We start from the raw sequence: 24464 nt of genomic DNA, 5'->3' as shown, positions 1-24464 counted from the left end.
AGAAAATCTAAAATCATGTTATATATTTTTTATATCTCTGTAATTCTAATATAAACTTTATTTCTTATCTCCGATTTTAATGTTTTCTGTTTAATTTTGGTTTCTTTGTCATTGCACACTGCTTAGCATCAGTTTGATGCAAGTTCAGAAAATAATAAGCAAATTACAAAAAATGTTTTTTTGTTGTCGTCGTAATGTAATTCTGATGCTCATTTTGTAAAATCTCCAAATGCCCTCTTCATGCCTCTTTTCCATGCTTTATTTCTTTCCCTCCTTCCGTGTTTGCTTTGGCTTACAAACTTGTTCCTGCCAAATGAGTGAGTTGAAATGGGAACATTAATTTTTATGCGTGGAAGCGTGTCAGCTACAATGGGAGGGAAGGGGTGGTGAAGAAGGAGGAGTCGGGTGGAACAAAAACAAGCCAGCAGATATATTCCACCAGACTGTGACGTTACAAGGAAAAGCTCAGGCAATCATAATGTCATGTACGCTTTTCATTAAAGATGCCAGTGGACAGGGGTTACAATAATCTTCTCAAAAATCCAATCTCTTGGCTTGAAACCTTGTTCTCAACATTAAGCCATTTAGGCTGTTCACCTAACTTACAGTGATCCTTGTTTCAAAGACCTATTATTAAGATATGCCAGCGAGGCACTTAAAACTAGACAACAAATGTAGGAAGACAGAAAACATTAAGATGACAAGAGTACTGATTTTCCTGTAGTACCCTTAAAGTTCTTTACAGCCTCTAGTGTCTATTTTGGTTCTTCCAGCAGTTTCCATAGGTCATTCTATGATCCGGAAAGTTTGTCTGCTTCACCTTCTGCTGGTTGGCATTCCAGTCTGGTGAGATTCCCTGAGAGTGTGATAGCCATGATCGGGTCCTGGAGAGAGTACACTCTTCGGAGCTCGAAATCTTGGGTGGTAAGCCTGGGCTTCAAATATCATTCCATGTGGGGGTATGAACACATCCCTTAACCACTCTGACTCTGTTTCTTATCTGTCTAAAAGATGGATAATAATACTAATCATAAAGTTATCTCTCCAATCTCCGTATTTATAAGATTTTGAAGTCTATCAGTAATAGTGATGATGATAATAATAAGTAGCATGATGTTTACCAAGGTAATTTATCAACCCTAAAGCACCAGCCAGCACAGGCATGGTTGTCTAGCCCATTACCCCAGCAACATTGCCCACCGTTTTGTGGTGTTCACACATAAGGCTAGAAATACGCCTGCTTGAGTGTAAACTCTTCTAAGGCAGGGTCTATGTTTTCCTTACTCCTGATGCCATGCATACAAGCCATTGCCAGGCATTTAACAGGTGATCAGTAATGTTTGCTGAATGACCACCTAAGTGAATATGATAGGTAATCATGTGAAGGGCAAATAGTTTTGCATTCTATACTCTCCGGAATAAAACTATACTAGCACTAGGATGTTATAGGATGACAAATAGTGATTCAATGTAAGAAAGATGAAAATTAAACCTCAGAGAAATCCAAAAATGCAACAGGGTACTTTTTAAAATAATGTCTTTTGATCACAGTTTTTCTTAGTGGAGGTTATTGGAACCATGAGGAAAAACTAGAAAATAACAAGAAATGACAAAATTCAGGGACTCCAAACAATGTCTTTCATGCTCTGTATCCATCACGGGTTGGCAGAGATGCTTTGACCATTTGAGTCCCCTGGACCCAGACTGATTGAACAACCATCATCTTGAATGCTGCCCAATCATCATGGCTGAGAGAAAAGGAACACACTATAGAAATTTGTGAATGGGCAACTAAATGCTGCAGCCTGTGAGCGACACATTATTTCTATTTTACAACTGATTGGCAAGAACTAGACATTTGACTCCAAACATAAAGAGATCAGGAAATACAATCCCACACTGTATGCAGATGATAGCAATATTAGTGACCACTGTATACACCCAATCAATGGATAGGGATGTTGTAAAGAGAATTACGTAGGAGTACGAGGGCGGCTGAATTATGAGAATGTCAATCCTTGATTGGATGATTTTGCAAATGCATATATTTTTCCAACCCCTCTGTAGTGTCTGCAAGCTTTGTTTTCATTTAGCAAATCACATACATTGCGCTTGTACTTCCAGACCAGTGAGTTCTAAATACACCTATGTTCAACTGCTTTCTAGAATTATTGACTTGTATTTGTGTCTGTTACCCTTTTCTGGGTTGTTTTCTATTTGGGAGACTTTGCCAAATACCGATTGTCATATTCTATCATGATTTCATAGATTTCACTATAGAAATGTATACCAGCAACACTGTTTTGAATAGGCATACTTGAAGACAACTTCTCATTGTAAGGCAATTTCTCAATGGCCATAATGACAACTATTTCTTGGAAGACTAGAGTGTACCTTTAAGAGAGGTTTACATTACATGGACACCCATTGCGATGGAAAACTGAAATTCCAGGCAAGATGATGGGAAAGTGCAGGCTTCTAAGATAGCAACCTAGGGAGCCATTTTCATAACAGATCGCTATTTGTGGTGCCATATTCTTGCTTTCTAATATACCGTGCATCAGCATGGGTCTGTCTGTACATGATAAACAGAGGCAGATTTTTGTGGCTTAATGAGTTGTTTTTCGAAGGCTGCAAAGTTAAAGTGAAGCTAGGTACTGCCCTGGATAGAGTAGAAATCCCATGGTCAATGCACGGAATCTAGTGTTCTAGTTAATATGTAGTTCTTTCTTCGGCACTGTTGTTTGATGATTGTGTGTGTGTGTGCATGTGCGTGTGCCTGTGTGCTGTGTGTGTGTGTGTGTGTGTGTGTGCAGCAGGGGGATTACTGATCATGAAAAACCCATAGTAAAATCAGGTTTCAAAAACTCTTCTTTATTAAATATTAGATTTGTAATGGTGTTGTAAGGAAACCAAGAGGGGCGCAAGGGGGCACAGTGGCACAGAATGGTAAAGTGCCTTTTATAAGAATCCTCACAAATACTGAATTTGGCCATAATGGCAGGTAAATCAGTCCTCCTAAGCATATCTCAACATATGGTGGCTCTTGTGTATTATTTTGTCTAACATGTTGTGGTTATCTTGGCTTGGGGCACTGGAGTGATTACAGGGTTCTACCCTCCCATTTTTGCTTACTGGTCTTTAGTGAGAAAACTTAACAGCCATTTGCCTAGGCTACTCTGAATGAGAAGCAATTTTTCTCCTCTGCCTTGCTGAATGATAATGAGGTGATGAGTGTGTTCCTCTTGGAAAGACGTGCCGACCTATCCATGCTGGAAGTTTGATGTGTTTAGCAGCCACTATCATGAGACTGTGGAGGAGGTAGGGCAAGACAGTATCTTTGGGGTGACTAAAAATACAGATGCCAAGGATGTACAGTGGAACTTGTCTGGATAGTTCCCTTAAGTGACTGTCATGTGAGGAAGGAATGTGTCAGAAGCGCCATCTCATCCTAAGCGAAGTATGTCACAACTGATAGGAAAGGACATCACTGCCTAATGGCTCTGGTTGAAGCAGAGCAGTACTCTGGAATTCTCCAAATGGTAAAGAATGACTGAGTTTGAAGCCAGCCTCTCCCAGGTGTATTTGTATCCCTCAACCAGAGAAAATAGAATTCTTTTTTGAAATTTATTTCAGATGCAGATAAGACTCGGAAGAAACACATGTGAAGTCCTTATTGGCCCAATTTACTCGTCATCTTACTCCAATGTGTGACTTTATTATGCCAAATCATATGGCTGCGTAATTATAGTATAATTGAAAAATTTCAAGCCACTGTGACTGAAGAAAAAGCAGGATATGATAGTAAAATAGGTCACAAGTAGTTAATTCAGAATGTGGAGAGCCAGATATAAATGCCTAGCTGTGCAGTTTAACATACTTTGTACTCATACACAAGTAACTCTGAACACACGGTTTTCACTCCACTTTATTTTTAAAAAGTCCCACATAATCCATTAAAACTTTTACTGCAAAGATCGTGTGAGCTACATAGTGTAAGCATATCCATGTCCACCTCGCTCGTAACATAACATGTGAGGACTTTGTGCAGCTAAAAAGCACCACGCTTACTTTTTCATGTTTTATTTGTTAGTTTTATCTTGTGCCTTATTTGTTTGTTCCCCTACCAAACTCCTAAAGGTCCCCAGACATATTTTGACCTTTTATTAGGCTTATGTACTTAATGAATACTTGAATAACTGTGAAGAAGATACAAGATCTCACGGCAGACTATGTTTTAGTATCTTTCAGAAAGTAGACTTTGAACCTGGCAGACGGTACTACTAGTAAAGGAGTAGTTCTTCTTAGGATGCAAATCCCTCTTAGCTCAAGAATTATTGACCCACAAGATGTATAATGGCCCCTTAGTTTATTATATCCAGTCCACTGCCACACAGGCATGCTTAGCCTTTGTGCTTTTGAGAGTTCAGCAAAGAACACTGATGTAAGCCCACTCCAGAGCTAAACGCAATCATTAGGTCACGATTCTTGTTTCTGTATCTCCCCAGCACCCTTCAGAGGATCCTGTTGTAATAATCCACATTGCACATACATGTCATTGAATTCAGGTCACAATTCAGGCAACTGCTGTGGAATACCAACAAGAAGCATCACTCAACAAGAGAATATGTCTTTATTCTGCACAGAGGATACAGACACGCCATGCTTTAGTCCACGTGACATGCAGGGCTTCTGAATACCAATGCTGTCTGCTAGGAAAAGAACTTCTTCAGCTACAAGAAGCCCAACCTTTCAGGGATGGGAATCCTTAAAATAAAAGCTAGAGGCCCAGAGCTACAAATGTGTTGATGTACAATTAATTCTAGCGGCATACAGTTAAGAAATAAGGTTTCTTTGTGGTTCAGCAACATAATCACACGTGGAGCATTGCCTATAAATCACAGGCACTTGTCATTCCTGCTAATTGGTGAACTAACCCATTAACGAGTCTCTTAAATGTTACACGATTTAGATATGTGAGCAGAGATATCGGTTATATTAGGAAATCCTGAAATTTGTATTACTTGTAAACAAAGAGCAGAGCAAAATATCTGCCTGGGGGTTGCTTGCGGTATTTCATTTCAAACTAAAGGAGGGCGTTTGCTTTAGTCAATACCAACTCCCACCCATAACTATAAAAGCCTTGAATTGCGCAGGCTACATGGTGTCATACTAGAGTGTTGTCAGCATTGAACAAAAGTCCTAAGCACATAATTCAGAGCAACTGATACAATAATAAGGAGAGTTTTAAACAAAGGCAAATGCATTGGGCAGAGTCTTTTGAGCTATGTATTTTGAATAAAAAGCTAAACTTTGTACAGCTTGACTATAAAACCTTTCAATGAATTTTATGTCATTTTGAAGACAAAGAAAAGCACCACTCGAGAAGGCTGATTAATTGAATTGCTGTTTATTGTGCATGCCAACAGTGATGGAAATATACTTACCAATACACTTTTTAGCCACACAAAATGGACACCATCTAATCCAAAGGAGAGAATCGGGGAGGCACAAAAGCACTGTTGAATGTCTTCTGACGATGGTTCAGTGAGTGAAATGTAAAGCCAGGATTTACAAATATTACACAAGTGAACACTGTTACTGCACTCAGGCTGAAAAATCCTGTTCAAATCCAATAAGTGGTTTAAGATGTGCAAATAGAGGCTTCTGCAGGGAGTCAGGCATTAGAAGCCACCTGGAGCATGTGCTAGAGATTGTATCCATCAATACAGCAGCTGGGCTGAAATTATAAAGAGAGCTGCTTTTCATCACGCTTGTTTTAATGCATACATTTCTCCTGTCACTGGCACCCCAGGAAAACTACTAAGCACAAAAATGAATGGTGCCCATTACCTGATATTCATACTTGTGACAACAGAGGAAAGAATCACAACACAACAGTAAGCAAAAAAATTGATATCCAAATTATTTTTAAGTTGCTGCAGTAGGAGAAAATCTTGAAAACCAATTGGCAATATTTTAATAGGAGAAGTGGAGAGGGAAGCACGGTCATTTCGTATTTGATCATCAACATCCTGTCCTCAGGTGATATGGACAGGCTCTACGATTCTTTCCAAAGCAGGGTCACATTTTCAACGACATTTTGTACTTACAAAGGGGGAACGGTGTCCTCTCTAATGTGAGACTTAATGTAAAATGCTGGTTCAAGAAATTATGAGGAGACTATGGTTGGATCCCACCCATGCCAGTGTTAGAGACCAGGACCGTATTCCCTGAAACAGTTCTGTAAATGTTGGGCTGATGGACTGGTGCTCAGACCTTTCTAGCATTTTACGTGACTCGTAACTGAGTACAAGTGCCAGCTATTGCCTAATTGTGCTTTCATAATGATGGTACAATCTATACATAACATACTATTAAACTGATGTCTTTGGAACAACACGGAAACAGCCTCAGTAATAGCTCATTACTAAAAGGGCAAAACAAATCAATGTAACAAAAAGAGATCAGTGGTTGCTTCAGGTCTGGGGTGAAGATGAGGTTGACCCGAAAGAGGCACGCGAGAAGTTTTGGGGGGTATAAAAATGTGCTGTATCTTTGTCGTTACAGTGGTTACACAGGTGTGTGCACTTATCAAAGCTCATTGACCTGTGCTATTAAGATGGATGCATTTCATTGTATATAAATAAGACCTCGACGAAGTTAATTTTTTTGGAAAGCATCAGTATCAGAATGATAATTCCAGTATATTGTGGTTTGATAATAGAAGTGATATTTTCTATAACCAACCTTAATCTTCTCTTTCTCTTGTAATTTGTTGACCGTTTATGAACTCGCGTTTCCCTTTGAAAGATGACTTACGCATTTGTTGAGGTTGTTGAGATTTACTCAAGAGTTAAACCTCTCCCCACATTGGATTGGTTTGGATGAGTTAATCAAGACAACAGGTCGTGGGGTGCCTGGGTGGCTTAGTTGGTTGAGCATCCAATTCCAACTCAGGTCATGATCTCACAGTTTGTGAGTTTGAGCTCCATACGAGGTTCGCTGCTGTAAGACTGTCAGCACAGACCCTGCTTCGGATCTTCTGTACCCCTCTCTCTGCCTCCCCCCCACCCACCACTTGTGCTCTCCTAAAAATAAAACGAAAACAAAAAAAGTAGGTCCTGACTTAACATTTAAGACTCTAGAATAGCTTGATGTGATTTTTTTTTTTTTTCCTCCCGCAGAGTAGTGTGTGTTTTAGAGAGGAGACTGATACAGTAGTTCAGGGAAGAGCATGTCTTTAGGTGTGATGGAAACAACGATGAACGGGAATATTAAGAGGCCTAATATCTCCCTACACCACTTCCATTAATCTCAGTGAACAACCGTGGGTCACTCTGCCTTCCCAAGACTCAGTGTCTTCACCTGTAACTTAAAACCTTTGCACCTAAACTGTAATTTTCAAGCTTATTTGATTTTATTGGCAGAATTCTTATTTCAAACAATATATTTGACAGAACCACAATCAGTAAAACAGGTAAGAGTAGAGGTGTTTTGGTCGAATTAGAGGGTGGGGGACAGAGGCTGCCACTTTGTATATTGCCTGCTTCTTGCAAATACACAGGCACCTTGTCGGAGACCTGTGTTTTCTCAGAGAAGTGTAAAAAACATGGTTATTCACTCCCATTCCAATTTTAATATTTTAGGAGTCTATTGAGAAAAATGCCCCAGGGGCACCTGGGTGGCTCAATCAGTTAAGCAACTGACTCCTGGTTTCAGTTCAGGTCATGATATCATGGTTGGTGAGTTGGAGCCCTGAATTAGGTTCTGCTCTGACAGCGCAGGGCCTGTTTGGGATTCTCGGTCTCCTTCTCTCTCTGCCTCTCTCCCACTTGGGCATGCATGTGAGTGCACACACACACACACACACACACACACTTTCTCTCTTTAAAAATAAAGAAACTTAACAAAAAAAAAAGAAAGAAAAAGAATAATACCCCAAAGGTTAATGGTTTGTCTTTAAGTTTTTAAATTTTTGCTTTACAGTAAAAGATCATAAATTTGTTTTAGGGAAAACAATTTCAGATTTAACAAGTAAAAAAAAAAAGTCGTTCCACATTATATTTTTATTTTCCTATACACCTTTTTGGACAGTTATGATTATAGTGTATGATGTAAAAATTTTCTTTGTCCATAATATCATCACATTAGCACTTTCATACAAATTATTTAAAACTGTCCCCCTGATATTCTTTGGATTAATTTATTATCTCTCTCTGGTTAGATATTGTTTGCATATTTGCTTTTCAGCTTAGAGTAATACTTCACTGAAATCTAAAATTTATGCATAAAGCTATTTACCTATATCATGTACATAAAATACATAGTTTACTAAATTGCTTTCTGAAAATCTGTACCCATTCATTCCCACCAATAGATATAAGGATCTAAATATTCTTTAAGTCATTAAGAGATGAACAGGTATTCTTACTTATTTTACTCATGCCTAACCTTGGAGCATCTATAAATCATGTTCATGAAATTGATTCTCATTTTGGAAGCATCTGAGATGGTTCACAGTCTACATATAGGTCAAATATTTCACGGGCAAGAAAATTCTTGGGGGGCATCTTCAAGCAAAACCAAGTACCTTAGAATGTTTCCCATTCATCATGCACTTATGGAGACACATGGTTAGGCACATCATGGTTCATCACCATTGAAAAGTTCATAGTCTAGTTAGGGTTAAAAAGGTACATGATTTAACAGCAAGATCTCTTAGTAGCTCATAAGAGGATCTAGGGAATAGTTCTCCAGGACAGTTGGAGTAGCCTTTCTATAAAATAACGGTTGTGTTGTGTTTTTAATATTTAACCGGATGGATCCTGGAGAGAGGAATTGGATATGGTAGGTAAAATAGTTGGTTGGAGAGACTAGCATTATATGGAAAGGTGAAAAGTCATAAAAGTCTGTAGCATGGTTGAAGATGGATGCTGACTTCATGAGCTTAAGTATGTGGCTCCCCATCCTTGTAATGAATTGGGAAGAATGAGTCAAGCCTCCCTCTGTCTGATAGACCTATCAGCTTAGTGAAAACATACCTTACTTTTCCTTGATGGCCCATTTTCTAAGATTTTCCCTTAAAAGTTTGAAATGAAGTACTCGCTTTCCACCTCTCAACCTCTTTTACATTAAAATGATGAAATAAGAATTCATAAATGTATTTTTTACGCTTAAACTTTAAAGGTTTTGAAAAATCTATATGAAATGGATGATAGTTTATGTTATATTTAATCCAGCCTACAGGCCAATTTAATAATCTCTTTACTAAAATTTTTCTGAAGACTCAAAGTGTTAATACTAGTTAAATATTTTAAAAATGTTAAATATTTAGAAACAGCTTGTTATAGAAGCCTGAGTTTGATTCTTATGGTCCTAATTGATATTTGACTTTAAATTTTTTTTTTCCAACATTTATTTATTTTTGGGACAGAGAGAGACAGAGCATGAACGGGGGAGGGGCAGAGATAGAGGGAGACACAGAATCGGAAACAGGCTCCAGGCTCTGAGCCATCAGCCCAGAGCCCGACGCGGGGCTCGAACTCACGGACCGCGAGATCGTGACCTGGCTGAAGTCGGACGCTTAACCGACTGCGCCACCCAGGCGCCCCTGATATTTGACTTTAAATAACATGACTGGATATTTAGATTCTATGAATCAAAAATCCTGAAGTGTTTGTGGACTTGTCCTATGAATACTGAGTAAGCAGCAGACACAATAGAATCCAAAGTCAGAGAGATGAGGGCTAAAAGTTGGGACTCACTTTGGGATCAAATGAATTTTAAAAATCTGACTCCTTTAAATTTAACCACTCCATAATGAAAATCCATCACAATATGATTAGCCTTTAAGGTTTGTTAGAGCTTCCTAATATTAGCAATTAAAAGCAAATTACACCCACAGTACACAAATCAAAGAATCTCAAATTCCTTCAACTCATGGATTTTCTAACTCCTTGGCTTGACTACCTCTTCAAGGTAATTTTACAGTGAACCAATTACGGCATATGAACTCCAGCTACCATATAGCCAAAAGTGGGCTGAAAAGGTAGGAATTAAACAGAGGATCTTCTGGATTTAATAACAGGAGAGTCTAAACACAGGCTTAATTAAATGAGCATTCAACCTTTGTTAAGCAATTTCCCATTGTTATATGAAAAAGAATAATTCCAATTATTTCTTTGAGGAAAGCACTAGAAAAATCTTTAAAATATTTGTTTACTAAAAATATAAAGTCATCAAGTTTAAGGGAGGAAAAATATTTTACCCATCCACTAGAGTGTCTCTATTCACTTCAAATTCTAATACCCCCCCACCCAAAGAGAGAAATTGAAAAGAATCGTAATCTTTCATGTTTCTGTCTTGCCTTGACTTACTTCCCATGATGTTCTTATTCTGTGTTATTTTTAGCTGGCAGTTAATAATACAGATTCCCCAGCTGGGGAAATTCAAATTTAATCTAAAATAGACAGGCTTTAAAATAAACATTGGAATATCTAAATATCTACTCGGTAAAAGAAGAGGCTTCCCTATGGGACAGTTCTTGATCCTTTGGTTCAGAATTTAACTTATTTTTCAACAAACATGTTGAACTTCTGTAGTGGAAATTTGCCATTTGGTTTCTTAAATCAGTTACAGCTTAAGCCATCGATCCATGAATCATTCCAAGAAGTAAGCCTGAATTACCATTGTATGACAGCAAGAGGTGGATTTTCAGCGGAAACGGAGCTATGGCTTGTTTATCTTGGAGAGATTCTTGTCATAATTTTTACTGTGCACATATATTTTGGGGGCAATTTTGTCTGTTTTTCCTATTCTCAGGTAGAATAAATGAAAAAAAATTAAAAAAAAAAACAGAAAGAGGATAAGAAAAAGACACTACTTGATGGTCCTGGTAAAGTTATTAAGGATTAAAGTCCCCTCTATCTGGAGGCGCAGACACCGTTTCCTTCAGTACAGGGGACAGCTCAGAATATATGATGTGTTCCTGGAGCAGGAAGGGAAGAAAAGCGCTCACCATAATGTTACGCCACCAGCCATTGCGTACCCCAACCCCGCAAGCTCTTTTCCAGCTAACTGTGAAATAGCCTGGCCTCACCCACTTGAACAGATGCTGAGGAGTGTGACCATGTCAGAACTGTGTAACTGGATGTGGCACGGGAGCACGCCAGCAAACACATTTCTTTGGGTTCGGCTGTAAAGATGGGAGCTCCTATGCGGGAAGAGTCAGGATGCACAGAGGAAATGATGCCTCGCCCACCACTCAAATACAAGGGATTAGAGAAAACCCACAAGCTCTAAAACTGATAAAAGATAGCTATTTGCTGGATGGTATAATAAATCTGCTAGCCTGGTTTCCAAGATAGTTAAAGCCAGAAGGACTGTTGATAGAATAGTCTGCGGGATTGGGAGGAGATTGTGGAAAGTTATTCGAATCACTTTGCTGTCTTGAAGCTCTGGGCTGCTTCCCACACTTGAGTGGGAGAATGTCCGAATGAGAGTAGAATTATTTCCTCACTTGAAAAATAAGAGGGCACAATGGATCCTAGTGTCAGAATGGACTAAGGATATGTATAAAAACTATGAGGTGGAAAAACATTCTGGCTTCATTGTCTGAGGACCAAGATCCAAATCCTATTTTGGCATTAGGGTGGTTATTGAACTTTTCTGAGAATGTAAAATGGGGAGACCTGTAGCACTGCCTTTATGAGAACATTAGAGGTCTGTGTGAAGTAACATGGGTGAATATGCTTTATGGAGAATTATATGAAAAGTCATTATAAGGTACACCACTCAGTCATAAAATAGGAGTGGAAGTTGCTCCTAAAGTCATTAGCCCCCGTTCTGCCATTTAATGTTTAGGCAAATTAGTCAAATTACTTATAAATTCCTTCGGTTCTCCTTCATCCTTCTCAGATATAATACTTTGTTTATCTCAAACTAGACACTACCTGTTAATTCCTTTAAACATTTGAGAAAACTTTCCAGAAACATCAACATTCAACAAACATCTACTATGTGTAAAGACTCTATGCCAAGTGCTGGGAACTTTTGTAAATTACTTAAAAGTACCCGTTTTCTATCAAAACATTTAGGTTTTTTTGTATCTCTGGGAGAAAAGCATGCATATTTAAAGGCTGCTGCAAGTTTATTTTATTTCATATTTTTAAACAAACCCTTGAAGCATAATTTTAAAAAGAAAAACTAGAAAACAAAATTTTGTTGCAACTTATTATTTTGATCAAGAATTTTTAAAAAAATGCTTTTCAAAATTTCTGCTGCCAAGTGTTTTATACCTTGGGGACCTAATTTATAAATGCGTTATTTACTTGGTTTCCATACTTAATGTATAGAAGAATCAATACAGAATTTACTTATTGCAAGCTGTGTAAGTTCCAACGAGACTTAATTCCTATATGGGTTCTTTTCATCACTATACACATTTTCGCTTTCAAAAGGTTTACCACACCAAACAAAGAGGCTGTATGACATTTACATGGGGCGATGTTATTTTTCAGTTTTAAAGAAACCGCTTCCATTTTTGTTTCAAGTTTTCTGACTGCTAAGAATTTTCCTGTTCAGTTGAAATAAGGAGTAGCTGTCACCTCATTTAAGACCGACTGAAATCATCCACCCACTCCCCACCAGTGTTCACAATCTGGGGGAGAATGACAAACCCTTGATCTCAGAATCACTTTCCAAATTTGAATTTTTCAACAGATTCTCCTAAGGAAACATTGTGACATTACTGCATGTTTGTTCCCATTTCGTTTCCAGGAATGATTAGATTTTTTCCATATAGGTGAAAAGCAGGGTAACATAATATTTAGAGCTAGCAACCTGGGAAGCAGCATAGCAGTGAGTGTGAGTATGGTTCTATTTTCAGACACCGGGCTCCAACACTCGCTAGTCACAGGACTTTGCGAAGTCGTTAACTGTTTCTTTGTTTCTTGGTTTCCTTGTCTGTGAAATGCAGATAGTTATTCTATCTTCTTCATAGGGATGTTTAAGGATTAGGTGAGACAATGTGTATAAACTCATAGGAGGGTGTATGGCTAGTAATCACTCAGTAAATATTAGCTATTGTCATCATTAATTGAAACTAACCCTCTCAGATATTCCAATTCCATTATTGATTCTCTCTCTGATGATTGATTCCATCATGCTTTTAAACACATTTTGAAGCCTGAGTGTTTAGTCATCAAGTATGTAATACATCGCTGTTTTTCTCCTTCAAAGTGTTTAGAAAAATTCCTGCATTGCATCATTCGTGACCAACAGCAATATGTGTGCATATTACAAAGAAGTAAGTATCACACGGAGTTAGATGTGTCCTACGGAGGTCTTTCTGCCGTGTCTTTTCCAGGGGCATAGAAAGGAAGGGCAAGGATGAAGGAAACAGTCTCGTTACTTGACTGACTCAAACAAAGCTTGTGGACCTAGAATCAAAGCCCTTTTAAATCTTTGAGTGAGACTCTTCTCCTAGGCATCACCCTCAATGCAGTGGCTTTTCTCCTAGGGCTTTGTGCTAAATAGGCTTTCCCACACCAAGTGAGATTATTCTTCTAAACTATAGTTTCTCAGCCTTGGCGCTACTAACATTTTGATCTGGATAATTCTTTGTTGTAGGGGACAGTTCTGTGCATCGTAAAATGCTTAGGAGTAACCCTGGTCTCTACCTACTAGATGCCCGTAGCACCTCCCAGTGCCTCTAGGTTATGAAAACCAAAAATGTCTCCATAAATTGCCAAATATTCTCTGAAGGGCAAAGTCACCCTTAGTTGAAAACCACTGCACCACTTGAGCACACTCCACCCATCAGTGTTTCTGCTTGTGGCTGTGATTCACATTACATTGCATTAGAACGACAAGCCATCACTGAGTTTACTTAAATCAATAAGCCAGTTTCGTTCCCAAATCATTTTCTTATCTGGCCCTTCTTTAATTCAGGCTTTCATTTATTACTCTTCACTTTTAAAAAACTTACTGAGGGCCTGCACTGTGCCAGCCATCTTAGGTCAAGCCCTTAGGAATCGTGCCTGCACTTCTTGTAGTGTGTTCTCACTGTTCCTTCTACCTTTCCCCAGGCCCCTGTGTATCCCCTGGAATGATGTTTCCTTCCCAGGGGATCAAATGATTTCACCAAAACCCAAATCTGATCTCACTTCGAGTCGTTCTAACATCCTCCACCAGTTCCCTTCAAAGTCCAAATGTTATGAAGTCCAGACACTTAAGCCTAGCATGCAAACATTCATGATCTGGTAACTGACAACATGATTCTTTTTGTACGTATTGAACAGGAGTCCTCAAATTTACATGATCTAAACATCTGTGCCTTTGCATGTCTACCTACAATGCTCTTTAACTTTAATAACAGCTTGAATTAAATCTGATTGCCCCTTCAATGGTTCCCTCTGCTATCCTTTATTCTAGAAAGTCCCCTTTGCTCCCTGCGCAGCATCAGAGAATTACCCTGTCCCATTCACCACAGAGAACTTCTAGCCCTTGTCACAGACTGTTGTATTTGTTTACATTCCTCTCTCTCTGCTGGAATGTAAGTTCTTGCCAAGGTATAGGCCACATCTGCTTACCTTTGTAGACTCATCATCAAATAGGACCTGGTTCAAAGTTAGTGTACAAAATAAAAAAAAAATGAATTGAATTAAAAAGAGAAATTGGGAAATCCGCTCAAATTAGTTTCCTCCTATTGTATTACCTTGCTTATTTCTTTCCTATCATTTACCATTATGGTAATGTACATCCTTATTTTTTTCTGCTTATTCACTGATTTATTGTCTATAATTTCACCCTTCGCCACCACTAGGATACATGTTTTACCAGGGCAAGGAACATTTTCTATCTTGTTGGATGCTGTGTACCAGCACCTGTAATGGTGCCGGGAAGATAGTAATAACTCCAAAGATTTTATTTTATTTATTTTATTTTATTTTATTTTATTTTAGCCGAATGAGTAAATATGAAAGATACACCAAAAAGCAGTAGCTGATTAAGGAAACCAAGGCTGATTATTCACAGATGTAGGAAGAGAAGTGAGAGAATGTATTCAGTAAGAAGTACAATATTTTACTAATGTGTCATATTTTACTTGAAAAATAAATGCACGTGTTTTGAGAAAGCACCCACCAATGACAATAAACCTGAACTTAGATAGAAAAAAAATCAAAAAGGGCTTCCAGTGGGTTTTTTTTTTTCCTGCTACCTATAGGAAACAGACTTGGCAGCTGCTGTTACAAATGAAAAGAAAAATTGTCATGCACAAGGTTCATGTTCTCATGATTGATGGACATTTCCTTTTGAAAATATGCCTATTTATAATCACAAATAAAATTCCTGTTGTCTCATGAACAACAGACCATGAGTCTTATGGATTTGCCTCCAAGAGTTAAATAACCTCCTAATTCCACTTGACAGTAAGGATAAAGCTACTGTTCCACTGTGATAGATAATCCTCTGCATGGGGTGGTGGGACTGAAGGAGCAACAAGGAGGCAGGAGAGAGGGGACATCCATCTTGCTAAGCAATTTATGAATTGAACCCTAAATCCTTAATGTACTAGATGGTGAGTCAGTGTGCTAATGCATACTTGATTGAATTTGGTTTAAAATGCTAAGTTAAAATGTGCAGGTGTCTTGAGCAGGTGCACAGTTTCCTGCTAATAAACAGAAGACATTAAACCTGAGGCAAGGCTTATTTTGCTGCATTATAGAAATTTCACAGACCTATAGAAAGTGCATGAAATATTGCTTTAGGGAGGGCTATTCATTCAGTATCTCTTCAAATGCTGTAAATCAAGAAAACAATGTCTTGGTTCAGATTTGTGCTATGAGGTTTTTCTTTCTTAAACATTTAAAATGAAATATAATGATAATTCCCCCTCTATTACAGTATCATTGTATTTACATAAGTGGGTCTGAAAAATGCTGTACTTGAAACCTCAAAAAATATGTGTATGTATGGAAATCGTATCATGCTGCATTTTTTCTGAAACACTTATGAGCACAGTTGGAGTCCCGGTGTCATAATGAAAAATGGCTGTTAATTTTCAGTTTATGGATGTGAAGAACCAGGAGTTGAGGCTGCACTGGGAATTAGCCTGTGCAAACTGCAGAGATCCATTATTTAGGGTGCGGCAAGATTTGAAGTAGCCTTGCCATTCCAGAAAGAGGACCACCTGGCAGAGGAATGTTTTACTTTGGGAGTGGCAGCTTTCTATGGGAAATAATTCCATATGAGAGATGCATGTGAGGAAATCTGGCATATTTTCTATCTTGCCCCAAACAGGTTTGAATAAGATGTCATTCAATAACTTTCACACAAAATGTTTTAGTTTGGACATCTACCCTTATGGTGTTTATTAAAATATCCCTGCAGGAGCAACAGCAAGTTTCATTATTTACTGTCCATCTTAGAGCTAATTCACTGCTATGTATTAGGCACTAGAACTTAAAGAGCAGTACCATTTATCATTATAGACTAACTTCTTTGGTCCCTATAGTTCATGCCATAATATATCGTATATAAGTAGAACATGAAATAATGTGTTTTATGTGGCCCATGTTAGAAATTAATATATTATGTTTATCTAATACATTTTTTGAAAATTGATTTTATGAGGTGGAGAATTACCTATTCACAATATAGAAGTGATTTTCCTGTTTACTGATAAAAACCACCTCTTTGCTTTGGGGTGTGCCTGTGCGCCTTAACTATATTGGAAAACAGTTGTTCAGTTGTACTCTAATCAAGCTTTGTAAGCGAGTTTTCTAATGATGCCTATTTTGTGCTTTAAAGGGTGAAAGAGGGGCACCTGTGTGGCTCAGTCAGTTAGACATCCAGCTTTTGGTTTCAGCTCAGGTCATGATTTCACAGTTCGTGGGTTTGAGCACCGCATCAGGCTCTGCACGGACAGCACGGAGCCTGCTTGGGATGCTCTCCCTCCCTCTTCTCTGCCCCTCCCCTTCTCACACTGTCTCTGTCTCTCTCAAAAATAAATAAATTTTAAAAAAAGAGAGAAAACAAATTTTTGCTCTATTCTTTTTTTATCCCTCTGAAGTAACCCTTAAAGGAAAAGGCAACCCCAAGTTGGTTTGCTAAATCAAGGATATGTCCCACACTTCCCAATGAAACATAAAATGGATGCCAAATTCTAAACTTTGGTACATATTATTAAAATTTCAAATTTTATCACACATTAAAACCATCCCATCTAAACATGGTCATGTTAATAATTTTTCCAGATTTACTGAGATACTATTATAATAAATGTCAATTTAAGGTATGCAATACAGTGATTTTTCATACATGTATATACTGCAAAATGATTCAGTAAAGTCAGCTAACACATATACTCCCTAATATAACCAGCTTTTTCTTTTTTTGTGGTGATAACGTTTAACATCTACTCTCTCTCTTTTTTTAACGTTTATTTATTTTTGACAGAGAGACACAGAGTGTGAATGGGGAAGGGTCAGAGAGAGAGAGAGAGAGGGAGAAACAGAATCTGAAGTGGGCTCCAGGCTCTGAGCTGTCAGCATAGAGCCTGACGCGGGGCTCAAACTCACGAACTGCGATATCAGACCTGAGCCAAAGTCGGATGCTTAAACGACTGAGCCACCCAGGCGCCCCTGATAGTTACTCTCTTAACTTTCAAGTATATAATACAATATTATAGTTATCATGCTTTATGTTAGATCCCCAGAACTTTATCATATAGCTGGAAGTCTGTACCCTTTGACCAACATCTTCCCATTTCCCCACCTTCCGGACCCTGACAACCACCATTCTAGTCTCTATTTCTATAAGTTCAACTTTTTTAGATTCCATCCATAGAAGAGAATATACAGTATTTGTCTTTCTCTGTCTGACTTATTTCACTTAGCATAATGCCTTCATTCTTTTGCATGTGATTTTCCAGTTTTCCAGCATAATTTATTGAAGAGATTGGCTTTTCTCCATTGGGTATTTTTGACTCCCTTGTCAAGTATCAACTGTATATGTGTAGATTTTTTTTTCCTGGGCTGTCAATTCTGTTCCATTGGTCTATGTGTTTGTTTTTATGCCAACACCATACTGTTTTGATTTCTATAGCTTTTCAATAAAGTTTGAAGTCAGGAATTGTGATGGCTCCCATTTTATTCTTATTTTTCAGGATTGCTTTGGATATTTCGGGTCTTTTGTGGTTGCATACAAATTTTAAGATTGTTTTTTTCAGAGGCACCCAGGGGGCTTAGTTGGTTAAGTGTCCAACTCTTGGTTTCAGCTCAGGTCATGATCTCATGGTTCCTGGGATTGAGCTCTACATCAGCATAGAGCCTGCTTGGGATTCTCTCTTTCTCCCTCTCTCTCTCTGCTCCTCCCCCACTCCCTCTCTCTCTCTCTCAAAATAAATAAATTCTAAAAAAAAAGATTGTTTTTTCAATTTCTTTGAAACCTGACATTGAAATTTTGATAGGGTTTAATTGTGCCTATAGATGGCCTTGGGTAGTATGGACATTTAAACAATATTAATTTGTCTAATCCATAAACATAAGGTATCCTTCAATTTATTTGTGTGTTCCTCAACTTCTTTTATCAATGTCTTATAACTTTCAGTGTATAGATCTTTAACCCCCCCCTTTGTTAAATTTATTCCTAAGTAATTTTATTATTTTTTATGTAATTTTAAATAGAATTATTTTTTATTTCTCTTTCTGACATGTCATTCTTAGTGTATAGAAATGCAATAGGTTTTTGTATTTTGATTTTGTATCCTGCAAGTTCATTGAATTTGTTGATTAATTCAAATAGTTTTTTAATGGAGTTTTAGGATTTTCTGTATGTAAAATTGTATCACTTATAGAGACAATCGTACTTCTTTTTTTCATTTGGATGCCTTCTATTTTTTTTTTTCTTGCCTAATTGGTCTGGCTACGACTTCCAGTACTATGTTGAATAGGAGTGGTGAGAATACATACTCTTGTCTTGTTCTTAATCTTAAAGAGGAAAAGCTTTAAAGCTTTCACCATTGAGTATGATGTTAGCTGTGAGTTTGACTTATATGGACTTTATTGTATCGAGGTACATTCCTTTCTATACCCAAGTTGAGAGTTTTTATCACTAATGGATATTAAATTTTGTCAAATGCTTTTCTTGCATTTATTGAGATAATCATAACATTTTAATGTGCATTAATCTCTGCATCCCAGATATTAATCCCATTGAGTATTATGTATGATTCTTTTAGTATGCTTTTTTTTTTAAACGTTTATTTATTGAGACAGAGAGAGAGACAGAGCATGAATGGGGGAGAGTCAGAGAGAGAGGGAGACACAGAATCTAAAACAGGCTCCAGGCTCTGAGCTGTCAGCACAGAACCCGACACGGGGCTCGAACTCACGGACTGCGAGATCAAGACCTGAGCCGAAGTCTGATGCTTAACCAACTGAGCCACCCAGGCGCCCCTGTATGCTTTTGAATTCTGTTTTGTGCTGCTGAATACTAATTTTGGGGGGAAATTTTACATCAGTATTCATCAGGAATATTGACCTATAATTTTCTTCTTTGTAGTGTCTTTATCTGACATTGGTATCAGGGTAAATCTGGTCTTGTAAAATAAGTTTGGGAGTATAGCCCCTTCACCAATTTTTTGGAGAGTTTGAGAAAGCTTGTAATTTATTCTTTAAATGTTTGCTAGAATTCACTAGTAAAACCATATGGTCCTGAGACTTCATTAGGAGATTTTTGATTTTTGATTTTTGATTCAGTCTCCTTTTCATTATTGGTCTGTTCAAATTTTCTATTTCTTCATGATTGGTGGGTTGTTGTTTTTTTTCTTCTAGGATATCTAATTTTTTGGCATATAATTATTCATAGTAGTTCTTATTTTTCCTCCTGTTATTGATTTCTAGTTTTATATCATTGTGGTTGGTTGGGAAAGATACTTGTCATGATTTTAATCTTCTCACATTTGCTAATACTAATTTTGTAACATAACATATGATCTATCCTAGAGAATGTTACATATTATAGTATTGGAATATTCTGAATTTCGACCTTATACTTAACTTTAGCAGTACGGTTTACATTTTCATGTTATTACCTATTGTCCTTTTATTTCTGCTTGATGAACTCCTTTTAACATTTCTTGTAAGGCAGGTCTAGTGGTGTTGAACTCCCTCCACTTTTATTTGCTTGTGAATGTCTTTATCTGTCCTTCATATTTGAAAGACAGATTTGATAGATAAAGTATTCTTAGTTGGCTTATTTTTCTCTTTCAGCATGTTGAGTATATAATTGTACTGTCTCCTGGTCTACAAAGTTTCTGAGAAGTCCTCTCATGGCCTTATTCATGTTCTTATATGTAAAGATTCTTTTTTTTCTCTTGAAATTCTTTCTTTGTCTTTGATCTTTGGTCTTTATCTTTTTTTAAAGTTTATTTATTGTGAGGGGGGAGGGGCAGAGAGAGAGGGAGAGAGAGAGAACACAGAGCCTCATGCAGGGCTTGATCTCACAACTCTGAGATCATGACTGAAGCCAAAATCAAAAGTGAGTGCTCAGCTTACTGAGTCTCCCAGGGCCCCAACAGTTCTATTTTTTTTAATTTTTTTTTCAACGTTTATTTATTTTTGGGACAGAGAGAGACAGAGCATGAACGGGGGAGGGGCAGAGAGAGAGGGAGACACAGAATTGGAAACAGGCTCCAGGCTCTGAGCCATCGGCCCAGAGCCTGATGCGGGGCTCGAACTCACGGACCGCGAGATCGTGACCTGGCTGAAGTCGGACGCTTAACCGACTGCGCCACCCAGGCGCCCCAACAGTTCTATTTTAATATGTCTTGGAAAAGATTGTTTTGGGTCAAAATTCTGGGATGGCTTCTTACCTTAATGAACCTGAGAGTCCAAATCTCTCCCCAGACTTGGGAACTTCTCAGGCATTAGTTCATTAAATAAGCTTTCTGCTCCTTTCTCCCTTTCTTCTTCTAGGACTCTAATAACACACAGATTGTTTCTCCTAATGGTATCCCATCCTTCACATATGTGTCTTCACTTGTTTTCATTCTTTTTCCTTTTCATTCCTCTGAATGCATGATTTCAAGTGACCTGTCTTCTAGTTCACTAATTCTTTCCTTGGCTGAATCGAATATTCTCTTGATGTTCTCTATTGAATTCTTCAATTCAGTTGTTGTATTCTTCAGCCCTAGAATTTACATTTGGTTTTCTTTTTAAATGGTTTCTATTTCTTTAACTTTTCATTTCGCTCATGCATTGTTTTCTTAACTACATTTAGTTGTCTGTGTTTTCTTATAGTTCATTGAATTTCTTTAAGAAGATCATTCTGAATTCTTTGTTAGTTCATGGATCTTCATTCTGTTAGGTCAGTCATTGATTCTCAATTCTTTGTTAGTTCATGGATCTCCATTCTGTTAAGTCAGTCATTGAAATTTTATTAGCTTCTTTGGTGGTGTCATGTTTCCTTCATCATTTGTGATTATTAAGATCATGTGTTTGTGTATTCATGTTTGAGAAAGTAGGTACCTCTACCAGTCTTTACAGATTTGACTTTGGCAGGCAAAGCCCTTCACCAGTTAGCTTATCTAGAGATTCTGGGTGGGATGTCTGGTGTTATCCAAAGGCAGACTTTCTGCTGGAACCCTTGAGCAGGGCATGTCCATTGCCCGAGTCAGGTGGGCACGCCTGGATACACAGGGACCAGCCTGGTGTCTGCATCTTTGGGAATGGGCCAGAGCCTGGGTTCACTGAGGTGGCCTGGTGCTTGAGTCTGTAGAGATGGGCCATGGACTGGGGTCTATGTGGGTAGACCTGGATCCTGGGTCCACAAGGATCAATAAGACACCAGGGACCACTGTAGTGGGCCTGGAATTTTGGCCTTTAAGGGCCAATATGATATTGGGAAGAGCCAGGACATTGTTTTGTGGGATCTGGCCTGGAGGCTGGAGCAATGGAGGTCAGACTGAAGCTAGGGCAAACCTAAAGCTTAGGACATGGGAGTCATACTGGACCCTGAGCGGCTGGCCTGGAGATTGGCTCTCTGAAGGCTGGTCTGGCACTGGAAATCCAGGAGGTTGGGTCTGTGGGAGACAACCTTGATGCTGGTGCTACAGGGGCTAGTTTGATGCTGGGATGAGTCCAAGGGAGCCATTTTGGAATCTAGGTCCATATGGGCTGGGAGCCTGGATTTGCTGAAGCCTGTAGGAAGTCTGATGTTACAGGAACCACTTGATCCCAGGTAGCCCAGTTTGTGGGAGAAGGAGAGTGAAGCAAGTACCCAATGTCACCGTAGACCCCAGTACTGGCCTGCTTTAGCACCAGGCTCACTCTCTCCATGCTGGGTTCCCTGTACTTATGGGAGGGTGATGGAGGTACTATGAATCCATCTTCCCTACCCTCCTCCACATGTCTTTCCTTATTTCTGTGTTGCACCCAGGTTCTGTAATCCCTGACCTGGAATTCTTAGCTCTGAAGGTATTTTCATGCTTGGACAATTGTTCAAATTGATGCTTCTAGGAAGGGATAGGCTCTAGAAATTCTTGTACCATCATTGTGCTGATAACAATTGCCATAGTAATATTGCTCATAGGAAAGAGTAGAAACTGCTTTCTTCTTTACACCTGTGAACACTCTTATTGAAACCCAGAAAAGCTCTTGTCCTCAACCTGCACAGGGGCTTCTTTATCTTTCTGCACTGGATTACTTCCATGTAGGAGCTTTGTATGCATATTGATTGGATCAGGAAGTCTAATCATTAGTAAAAGTACTTGACACATAAGTGGATATTTGGGATTCCTCAGAAAGATAATTTTTAATTGTAATAAGAATCACATTGTCTTTCAAAAGTTTTTTTTAATGTTTATTATTTTTGAGAGAGAGACAGAGAGCAAGCAGGGGAGGGACAGAGAGAGAGAGGGAGACACAGAATCAGAAGCAGGCTCCAGGCTATGAGCTGCCAGTACAGAGCTGGATACAGGGCTGGAACTCACAGACAGAAAGATCATGACCTGAGCTGACGTCGGCCACTTAACTGACTGAGCCTCCCAGGCTTCCCAAGAATCACATTGTCTTAATTTATAAACATCAAGATTTTCAGGTAAAAAGGGGAATTAGACTTAGAAACCAAACTTACTCTTTTTGGGTTGTTAAAAATTATACATGGTCTTTGCAATTTTATTTTTCAATCAATTATGCCAAAATAGAATTTTTACAATTTTCTCCCCAAATTTCTGAATAGCTTTTTCTCACTGCATGAATGTAAACTTAACTAGGAATAGCTGATTGCCAAATCCCTGTCTTATCCTTAAGCCTGGGGCATTATTTGGGGAAATCATTGGGGCTCTATGTGACCATCTTGTGTCTGGCAGTGGGGAGTTCAGGGGCAAGCTATTTCTTTCACCTACCATGGTTTCTCATGGTACATCTTAGAACTATTGTTCTCCCGGTTCTCTAGGGATGTAGGAAGGGAGAGACCAATATCTTGATCTTGATAGATTTGGAATTTGTTAAGTATATGAGAAGGTGCTAAGGGTAGATTTTTTGCATGTTTTGATTTTTTTTTTCTTAGTTTCTTTGGTGCTTTCATTCATTTTAGTGATTTAAAGTAGGATTCACTTAGAGTAATTTTGTACTATGTGAGTTACTGCCCTGTCAAAAGTCTGCTCCATCCTACCTCTGTTTATTTCTTCCCAATAGAAAAACATCCAGTAAGCTAGTAGCTTTTTGTGCTTACTTTTCACTTTGGGCTTTTAGGAACTAAACTTGCTATAAGATGTGTAACTCAAAGGTCTTTGTTCATCAGTTTTTCATCTGTCTGCTGATAGTCCTATAACAGGTCATCCAGAATTACCCAGGTTCAGAATCACTTGAAGATGCTTAAATGCAATATTTGACCAGTTACCATTTGGGAAATATGGCACCATTTTTTTTTCAAACTTTAGTTTACAGTGAAGTTCAGTATCCAAAACCAGAATTAGGGGTCTTCACTAAGGAATCAGCTGTGCATAAAACTCTTCAGGATTTACATTGCATATATAACCTCACCTTCAAACATGGTCATTCTCAGATGCACATAAGTTTAGATCACCCTTACGTACCTTAGTAGTATTCTAATGCAGTAGTTTCTAAACTTCAGCGTGCATCAGAATCACCTGGAGCACTTATTAAATACAGATTGCAGGGCCCCACCTAAGAGTTTCTGTTTCAACAGATATGAAGTGATGAGCTGGTATTTGTAACAAGTTTCCAGGTGATGCTGATGCTGTTTCCAGTTAGGGACTGCACTTTGAGAACCACCCTTGAGCCCGACTCCAATAGAAAGCCTGAAAGTGATTTGAAGGGTTAATGCAACAATCAAGGTGTTTCCTCTGTGAAGAATTCCTTGATTATTCCAAGAAAAGATTCAGTCTTCTCTCCCATTAGTTCCAGAGCCAGAACTTATACAAGGCTTTGCAA

General features: G+C 38.4%; 1 protein-coding gene across 1 annotated transcript in view; it reads left to right on the top strand.

Annotated features, from left to right (window-relative positions):
* The window catches only part of TRIQK (triple QxxK/R motif containing), a 342742-nt gene that overhangs the window by 203437 nt on the left and 114841 nt on the right, over positions 1-24464 (top strand). The window contains exon 9 of the transcript XR_006592646.1: positions 774-924. The gene's annotated coding sequence lies outside the window, so the exon portion shown is untranslated. The remainder of the gene's footprint in view (positions 1-773; positions 925-24464) is intronic.

Source organism: Felis catus, chromosome F2 (assembly GCF_018350175.1).
Source record: "Felis catus isolate Fca126 chromosome F2, F.catus_Fca126_mat1.0, whole genome shotgun sequence".
Lineage (NCBI taxonomy): Eukaryota > Metazoa > Chordata > Mammalia > Carnivora > Felidae > Felis > Felis catus.
The sequence above is the reverse complement of the archived record's forward strand: the minus strand, read 5'-3'. Positions and strand labels throughout refer to the sequence as shown.